Below are 243 nucleotides of genomic sequence, written 5' to 3'. Positions count from 1 at the left end.
AGATGTGGATTAGTGTGAGGATTAGGGCCAGGATGAGGATGAGGATGAGGATTAGGATTAGGGTTAGGATTAGGATGAGGGTTAACATTAGGATTAGAATGAGGATGAGGATGAGGATGAGTATGAGGATAATGATGAGCATGAGGATTGGGATGAGGATGCGGATGAGAATGAGGAGGAGGAGGAGGATGAGGATGAGGATATGGATGTGGGTGAGGATGAGGATGAGGATGAGGATGAGTA

This window comes from Lupinus angustifolius, chromosome LG16 (genome assembly GCF_001865875.1).
Source record: "Lupinus angustifolius cultivar Tanjil chromosome LG16, LupAngTanjil_v1.0, whole genome shotgun sequence".
NCBI classification, from domain to species: domain Eukaryota; kingdom Viridiplantae; phylum Streptophyta; class Magnoliopsida; order Fabales; family Fabaceae; genus Lupinus; species Lupinus angustifolius.
This window is presented reverse-complemented; position numbering follows the sequence as displayed.